The sequence below is a fragment of the Amborella trichopoda genome, chromosome 11 (genome assembly GCF_054954075.1).
Source record: "Amborella trichopoda isolate Santa Cruz 75 chromosome 11, AtrichopodaSantaCruz75HAP2 v2.0, whole genome shotgun sequence".
Taxonomy (NCBI): Eukaryota; Viridiplantae; Streptophyta; class Magnoliopsida; order Amborellales; family Amborellaceae; genus Amborella; species Amborella trichopoda.
The window spans coordinates 36239670-36248518 of record NC_142346.1 but is presented as its reverse complement, the minus strand read 5'-3'; the positions used below and the strand labels follow the sequence as shown (position 1 = coordinate 36248518).

The 8849-nt window shown below is 32.2% G+C and overlaps 1 long non-coding RNA gene across 1 annotated transcript; it reads right to left on the bottom strand.

Moving 5' to 3' along the window:
- Positions 1-1648: 1648 nt before the first annotated feature.
- LOC105420850 (uncharacterized) lies at positions 1649-3026 on the bottom strand. The gene is made up of 2 exons (XR_966751.3): positions 2164-3026; positions 1649-2005 (listed from the first exon to the last, which is right to left on the bottom strand). It is a non-coding gene; the product is annotated as an uncharacterized LOC105420850 (long non-coding RNA).
- Between the last annotated feature and the right edge of the window lie 5823 nt (positions 3027-8849).

Below are 8849 nucleotides of genomic sequence, written 5' to 3'. Positions count from 1 at the left end.
TTTAACCGCTCTTTACAAGTAAAAACTCTCGTTCATACGCATTCATATTCCCAAAAATCCACAGCTAAATAATCAATCGCAAAGCAATTTAACGACATATATTTGTTAATATATTTTTTTACATTAACAATAAATTAAAAAATATAATTTCACATTAAAAATATAACATGCCACGATTTTTTTACAATGATATTCATTTTAATACTTCATGATAATACAATTTAACATATGTTTTTTGTATTAAAAATTTTAAAAATTCAAAATCCATTTTTAATGCAAACTTATATTAATAATATAATACAATTTAACAATATGTATTTGTTAATATATTTTTTTGCATTAACAAATAAAAAAATACAATTTTACATTAACAATATCATAACATATATTTTTTTTACGTAAATAATCTATCAACATACAATATTTTGAAATAAAAATTTAACAACAAAATTTAAGAACATTATTTAATTCCTCATGATAATCAAAAACAATTTTCGATAAATCACACTTTCTCAAAAAGATTAATGATGAATAAAAAAAAATATCTAACTTCTCACAAACATCAATCATTCGATCTCAAAGATCAATTTCAAATTGAATAAATCAAATAAATTGAATACATGAAATGATAATAACACTATAGCGAATCTAAAACCCTATAAATTTAACATATTTTTTATAAATATTTATTAAAATTGTGAAATTATAAAAATGACAAGAATATAAAAAGAACACAATCCACTTTTTTTTTTCAACAAACATCACTCTTATTTACTATAAAATCCAACTTAAATTGGATAAATATAATTAAATTGAATATATCTAATAATAAACAACACTAAAAAATATCAAAACCCTATAAATTTAGTATATGATTTGTAAAATATTGATTGAAATTAATTATATGGAAAAAAAAATTGAATTTTTATATGTTCTTCGAACATATGTGCCTTATAACTCAAAATTGATATGTATTTTTTTAAAATAATCATAAATTATGAACAAAATTCTGACCAACACTACTATAATCACTCAACTTGAAATTGTCTAAAAAATAAACTTTTATTTCGATTGAAATCATAAAAATGACAAAAACCCTAAAACTCCCTCCGCAAATCAAATTTGTCGATAAAAAACAATAGTTTTTAATTCCTTTTATTGAGTGAAAATGATTTAAGATTTGAATTAAAACCTGCAATATTCGTTCACAAAGCTGAAAAACATTAAAAATTGATTAAAAAAAAGACAAAATCAAAATCCCCATAAAAACATTATTCACCCATGTTTTTCTGGGTGACTCGCTATTCTACTATTGGGACTCGAACAAAATCTCGAGTCTACTATTGGGAATTGCCCAATTCTCTCTGGACACGGGCAAGTCCCGATTTTTGCGCCAATTCGGCACATTTTGTAGCGATCTCAAGTCACCCGGGTCAACTCGACGATTTTAAACACCAGAATGAACAGTTCTATAACAAAATTATCAATTTCTCATAAGATAGGAATAGAGACGACAAATTTGCACTTGATTTCGATGAACCAGTCCAATAATGGGAAGAAATCCACTCATCAAAACCACCATTGAAAGTATAGTTAATGAAATTTAAATCTTTTTCAACTTCATTAGCTTTATTCAAAGAATTTTCAATTGAAGTAAATGAGCTCAACTTTTATTTTCGAGGAAAACATATGAATCAAATAATATATTACATCACATTACACAAAAAAAGCAGGTCCCCCAGGTTTGGTGCTCAGACTACAAATGAAAGAGTTACAATGAGAGAAAGAGAGTGCAGTAACAAACGCTAGTGAATAAACGAAAACAGGATAGAAAATGGAGAAACATAAAAAAGGCAAAGAGAGATAATAGCCCAAGAGGGCCCAAAACCTATATCCAGCAACTGCAAATTGAGCTTCATCTTCATAAGCAACTGCAAATTGAGCTTCGTCTTCATACTCTTTGTATAACAAATTTTCAAATTCAATAAATGTGTAACAGGGAATCCTGCAATCAATTCCATAAACATCCAATATGCAACAAAACCATATCACACAAACCATATATGCCATGTAAGGTTAAGATATGAAAACCAGAATACCTAAGAAACTATACTTGGCTTTAAAATTTTGCAAACAATAAATGTTTCAGTAATTAGTCATTACCATTGACTGTGCAGCAAGTGGTAAGTTAATCCAGATGAGGAACGGGGCACCCCATGAGTAAGTAAAAACTCATCCACGATCCATATAAATGGCAAACAAAAAAATAAAGAAAAAAAAATAAAATAGAAGACTAATTCTGAACCCCAAAACTAAAACTCTCAATTACCCCAAATCAGGGAAACTGAGAAAGGGCGAATAGTAGATCACAGCTGCGGTGGATCATGAAGAGAGGATAGAAGCCGCAAGTATATGGCATGGGGGGAATCGGAAACCAAGCAGATTATGAAAAAAACCCTCAGAAACACCTTCGCACATAAATCCTAATATCCACCATACAACCCATACCCATCAAATGCCCAGAAACAGTAAAACAGCCAATATAACCCTTAAAAGCCTTGAAAGATCAATGAAGAATTCTCAAAATCTAAAATCCACCTATCCAGCATATAAACCTAAAACCACCCAGAAAACCCAAATCATCACAAAACAACCTAAGAGCAGCGGTGGATCATGAAGAGGGGATAGAAGCCGTGAATAAATGGCATGGGCGGAATCGGGAAACCCAAGTGGATTATGAACCCTAAATCCTAGAAGAGAGCTGGCGTGGATCCTGAAAAGAAATCCTAGAAAAAACCTCAGAAACCCTAAATCCTAGATTAGAGCTGGAGTGGACCATGAAGAGGGGAGAGAAGCCGTGCGTAAACGGCAAGGGCGGGATCGGGAAACTTAAGTGGGTTATGAAAAGGGGATAGAAGCCATGGGTACACGGCATGGGCGGGATCGGAAACCATGGTTTCCTGTAAGACACCCAAATTAGGTTCTCCTAATACTGGATTTCCGGTAAGAGCCAAAATTAGAGTTTCCTAATCCTGGTTTCCCGTAAAAACCAAAACTAGGGTTTCCAAATTCTGCCCAGCCATACACCAACGGCTACCATACCGCCTCTTCACCATTCCACCATGTCCTCCGCCTGCAAGAGCCCCCTTCGCACAGTGTGATTACCTGAGGTGCCTATGGGGCATTTTATAGGGGTTTTCACAGAAAAGAGCGGTTTTCTTAAAACCCCTTTATACCGCCCATGGTTTTGTAAGTTAGACAAAAGTGAAGCGATAAGACCGTTCGTCGGTCCGACAAAACCGCGTTCTTCTCGGTCACTGCCGCGTATGAGACGCACATTTTGAGGAAAAAGATCATATAGAGCCGACGCTCTAAACAATCAGATTAAAGCCCACCTAAAATATTTTCTCACGAAGTTGTTTTTGCTGCTCCAAAATCTGAAATTGATCATCTTGACATCGAGATACATTAAGAAAAAAAATAGATTTTAAATTTTAAAAATATTATATATTTTTAGATCGTCAATATTTTAGATTTTCAAGTTTTATAGATATACTTGGTCCACATTTTTTTAAAACTTGAAATTTTATAATAAAAAATATATTTTCAAGTTGAAATCACATTTTTCGATACTACTTGAAGGTATGTTTTATTTTGATTGTTTAAAGTATCGGCTCCATACAAACCGCACCTAATTTTAAATTAAGAGGTATATTTAATTTTAAATTTGAAAAATATTTTGACAAGGGCGTCATAAAAAAAGCAAAGCTTCACCCAAACTCATCTAAAAATTGTAGTTTTGGGCCTTAGTGTTGGGGTTATGAAAAAAATTGATAATGTATTATCAAGATCATCTATTTCATTTTAAAAATATGTGTTCGCAAAACTACAAGATTTATATTATTTTTTGAGTTTTAAAATTTATAATTCATATTTAAAAATTGATTTTAGATCAATCATGAAGATTTTCAATGACTAAAGCGCTTACTGAATGAGGATTTGAGACAAGGCTTTACGTTATTTTGATAAAGCTTAAGCTTTATAGAAACGGTATCTTTTAAAATTCACCTTTTAGGTCTTGTTAACAAACCAGGAAAAAATACATAAAAATTGAGAAATAATTATAATGAGTAACATATTTGCTGGTGGCAATTTTGGCAAATTTTATAGGGTTCTTTTTTGGTTTTTTTTTTTTTTTGGTCCCCATTGATTAGATGTGCAAGATTGTGGTGAATTCGCTTCCTCATCTATTCCGATGAGGATCCAACCTAGAGATGAATTATGGCTCCAAAATTTTCAAATCAATAATGTTTCATGGCAAAATAAAAATAAAAATAAAAATTAGAGATCTAAAAAGAGTTTTTTTGACATATTTTTAATGCTATTTAGTTTTATTTTTTGTAGGGTCACAATTTTATCCTACGCAAGTGATGCATGGGAGGATGCAATCGTGGAACGGCTTATGATGCAAAAAATATTTTTCTTTCAATTATAAAGGCGCAATTTTTTAAAATGAGAAAATTAGGTGCAGGTCTCATTCGGGGGACCAATTACAAAATGAGAACATGTCGTTCTTAAATTACAGGCGGTGCCCCCTTCCCTCCACAGCCTTTTTGTTTTTCTTTCAAAGTTATGCCAGTCTAAGGTTTTTTGTGTTTAAATGAAAAAAAGATGTCTGGTGTTCGAAATACTGAACAACTCCTTAAGTTTTTTAAATTTAATTTTCGTTATATGTGGTTGATAGCCCCATTCTCTCTGTTCTCGATAGAATTACCCAACGTGTGCTTTTATCTCTTCTCTCAACTCTTTCTCTCTCTTTTCTCTACCCTCCTTGTTCCCTTCATCCATGGCTACATTCTATGAGCAAAACCCGTGATGGAGCCACCCACCATGTTATTTTTCTCTCTCATCTCTATCTCTCTCCTCTCTTTGACATCTCCATTCACCGTCAACATATTGCACCGAATCTATGAAATGCTCCTATTGAAGTCGAAATTCATTGCTCTTGCGCTCACTATCATGTAATCTATGAAATGCTCCTATTGAAGTCGAAATTCATTGCTCTTGCTCTCATTATCATGTTCTGAACCAAGTTTTTTAGGCCCGCATCTACTAATTTTGGAATTGTGTTTGGTGGTTCTTTTAGCCCGCATTTTAATCCACAAAAAAGAGAATTCAAGGGACCTGGTTGGGGTTGGTTCGGTGGCCACTCCATACTTATTTTGTATAAAAAGAGAAAGGGATAGAAGAGATTAGAGAGAGAAAGACCGTGAGGGGTTAAGCTAAAGCTAAACCAGAATCAGTAAAATGTGGGGCTTTGATTTATTAGATAAATTTTTTTTTTAATAAAGTTGGGTTGAAAAGCACTAATGGGCCTCTGGTCTTCACCAACCTCACTCTCTCTCCTCTGTCTAACCCCACACGACGTCAGCCCTAATAGGAGCATGTCCAATGGTACAGTTGGCATTTGATCTTTTGACTAGATTGATACATAAATTGGTACCGCAAATGAGTGGCGGCGATAAGTGAGACGTGGGAGGCGTATTCTCGAAGAGTTTGGAGAAAGCATCTTTCACCCGCTGCCATACAAAGTTCCGCAACGGCTCCCTCAACGTACAAAAGTCCATGAGGCCGTACACAATTACTTAGATTTTGGACCGGCTACTGCGATCCAAGCGGATCTAAACGCTTGGCAAAAAGGACATCGAGTCCATGTCAAAATGAGTCCTCTATTCAAATTTTATTTTTGAGATGGATTTTGGGACTCAATTACGAAACTCTAAGCGAACTAATTAAGATGCATCTCAAAAATTTCATTAGAAAAGTTGTTTTTTATGCCCAAATGTTATCAAATTGATTATCGTGACCTCAAAATGCATAGATATGATAAAAAAGGGATTTCAAGTTTTGAAAATATTATACCTTGTAATTCATTTTTTGACCATCAATTTTTAAGATATTCAAGTTTTTATAGATCTACTTAATTTACACTATTTTTGAAGCTTTAAATTTTACAATTATAGGTGAAATATAATTTAAGGCTTTTCAATATTGAAACCACATTTTTCGACACTAGAAGATACATTTTACTTTTATTGTTTAGAGCCTCGGGCTTATACAAACCGCACCCAATTTTTAATGACGTAGAATCTCTAATATGGAGACTATGAATAACAATAAATAAATAATTTTTTAAAAAATTAAATAATAATGTTATGAATAAAACATTCGGATTGTTTGATTCAATTGTTTTTAGATGGACGCTTAATACCTCTGGGAGCGCAAATGTAGAAATGCATCCCCTAGCATATGGAAAAGTTTTCCAAATAGAAATAGTAAATAGAAAATATTTTGATAGAGTTGCTGCTCTATTAAAATAAGTAGAGCCTCACCCTAAACAACATAAAAAATTGTAGTTTTTTGGTGCCAAATAACTTTCACATCAATCATCTCACCCTCAACCACTGTCGTTGTAAAAAAAATTAGGATTTCAAGCCTTAGAAATAGTGTTTTATTGTGACACATTATGTAGACCAACTATTTCACTCTAAACACAAGCTTCAGCCAATATGAAAGCCTGAACCATTTTTTTAGCTTCAAATTTTAAAGTCGGTATTTTAAATTGATTTTAGGGCCATAATGGGGATTTTCAATGCCTAAGGTTATTTGGCCATGTAAAAACTACATCCAAAGTAATTAATAATATAAAGGAAATTTTTTTTGTAAGTCGATCGATTGACACTATTCATGTACGGTCTCCAACAAAATATATCTCAACCAGTGTAGGAAAAATTGGGTGACTCAAATTCTAACCACTCGGTTAGATTGGAACCCGTCCTTGGTCAATTCCGCTTTTGGTGAACCTACAGGGTATTTTTTTAAAAAAATTCAAAACAATTTATATAAAATTCCAAAAAACAAACGATTGTGTTTTTAATGTAGTTTTTTATGTTTTCATTATTTTGGCAAATATTGGAAGTTGTTTTGGCCATTAATATTTATATTTATATTTTCTCATATTATTAATTTTTTTTTAAATACCACTAGGCACAAATCGATTATTAAACATTTATTTTTTCATTAATTTTCTACTTCATTTGGATGTGATATGTTTAATCATACTTTTAAATATATTTTTATCAAAAAAATTGTATTTTTTATTTTCTAACACTTTTTTGACTGCTCGAGACTTGCCCGGTTACGTCGGTTGAACCGGTCAATTTATCGATTAGTACAAAGTAACCGCTTCTAGCCCATGTTCGGTTAACTGTTCTGATTCAATTTTTTCGATACTAATCTCAACGATATATTTAAAATTTAAAATTTTAAGATTCGATAATCTCAACCGTAATCCAAGTTCATTTTTAAAAAAAAATAATAAATATTATTTATTATTTTTACTCGCAGTCTATTTTAACATTGATGGACATGACATTATGTACACGGTAAGGTAATAGGTTAGTCAGCTGACTCACCAAAACCGCATCCCAATATAATTATAAATTTAAGAGTCCTGAGTTGGTCTCTTCGTCCCAATGGAGACATTGCACGACTTTTGCGAATGCGGGTATGGGTGCGCGCGCTCTGAGTCGCATGCGCGTGCAGCAGGCTCGAACGCACGCACTAGTGGGGCTCGCACTTAAATAATAGCGCATATCGAAGTTTACAAAACAATATATATTCTTTAAGACCACTAACCTTTGGCATCATATCTTTTGGCTTGGAAAAGGAAAATGTCGCTTATAATGAGGAAAAATATCATGTATCTTTTGACTTTGCGTTTTGCAGCCTTACATAACTTTTGGAAAGTGAGGTACACCTCAAAAATCCTCATTGGGTGTTCTCATATTTGGAGAACCCCTAAATTAGTCCTCATTGAGTGTTTTCATATTGGAGAATCCTTAAATTAGATCATTTCAACTTCTAAATGGATAGATACGAAGAAAAAATAATTTTAATTTCTAAAATTAATCTATCTTGTAATTAATTATATAGGCAGCATATTTTTAAAATTTTTAAATATTTATTTAACTATTTGATCTATATCGTTTTAAAAAATTTAAATTTCATAACTAGGGATAAACTAGAATTAAACCTATCGAAAGGTTTCTAACGCAGAAACTACTCGAATAAAATTTTAGATGTGAGGGTGCAATATACAAACCTGTTAGAAAATGTGGCCTATCAGGCCCTTTTTTTCTCCGGAATTTACAATAATAGTATAAAAATCATATTGCATATATGTAAATCCCATATAATTAACATATAGTTAACATGAGGCAATGTCATATGCTTAGATACATTGTTTGAGCTTTAATGAGATGTAACACTAGAGGGAAAACTTAATGTCACTCGAGAGAAACCACTTATATGTTTTGCATTCCTTGTAAAAATTATTTTTTTCTATGTTATAGATATACAAAGTTTATTTAATTATAGGATTGCTAGGATGACATCCTATTATGTGAGTCATTAGTGGATTAATTACAAGTTTAGCTCATAAAATAAGATTAACAATATGATGATAAATTTATTCATCATCATCATCATTAGAGCGTTTTTTCAACTAATTGGGATCGGATACATAAATCTTAGTCGTCATTCTGCTCTATCAAGTGTCATACTCTTAGTGATTTTTTTTCACTACTTCCAACCATGTTCTTTTGAGCCTACCCTTTACCTTTTTTGAGTTTTTTACTTGAATCAACTCGCACCTCCTAACAAGTGTTGTATTGGGTTTTGCATTACACATGGCCAGCCCACCAAAGTCTAATTAATCTCATCTTATCACCTATTGAAGCTATACCTAGGTTCTCCCAAATATATTTGTTTCGAATTCTATCCTTTCT